This window comes from Volvox carteri, assembly GCF_000143455.1.
Source record: "Volvox carteri f. nagariensis unplaced genomic scaffold VOLCAscaffold_305, whole genome shotgun sequence".
Classification (NCBI taxonomy): domain Eukaryota; kingdom Viridiplantae; phylum Chlorophyta; class Chlorophyceae; order Chlamydomonadales; family Volvocaceae; genus Volvox; species Volvox carteri.
This window is the reverse complement of record NW_003307837.1, coordinates 12,209-12,713: the sequence shown is the minus strand read 5'-3', so window position 1 is coordinate 12,713 and position 505 is coordinate 12,209.

Genomic DNA, 505 nt, shown 5'->3' with positions numbered 1-505 from the left:
GTTAGGTTGTCGGGGCTCCACTGAATTTGTTTGGCCCTTCGGCGGACTCCACTCCATGTCCACCGCCACTGGAGACGGGGCGCCTACACTGACAGGGGGGACATAGCTTCTAGTCGCTGATGCTCTACATGTGACGCGTCTGCTAGTTTCGTTTATTGTACCTGTTTGATCCAGTTGGTTAGCTTGAGCCAACCAACTACCGAAGGGCCCGCCGCAACTGGAGCTTGTTGCTTCTGAGGAGATGCATCTGCATCATATTGGATGTCGCATAGTACCTGGCATAGTGTTGCAGCAATGTCTCACTACCTCCAGCGAGCCGCAGCCTCTTTTCCATTATGGACGCACTGCTGCCTGAACAGTCGGCCGTCGCAGCGGTAACTGGAGGGGCCATCTTTATTAGATATCATTACATCTTCAACAGCCAGCCAGACTAGTGAACAGATGCTGTGTGGATTTGTGCAAAGTCGTGTTCTCACGAAAACCAGTGCTGACATGACAATGTCAG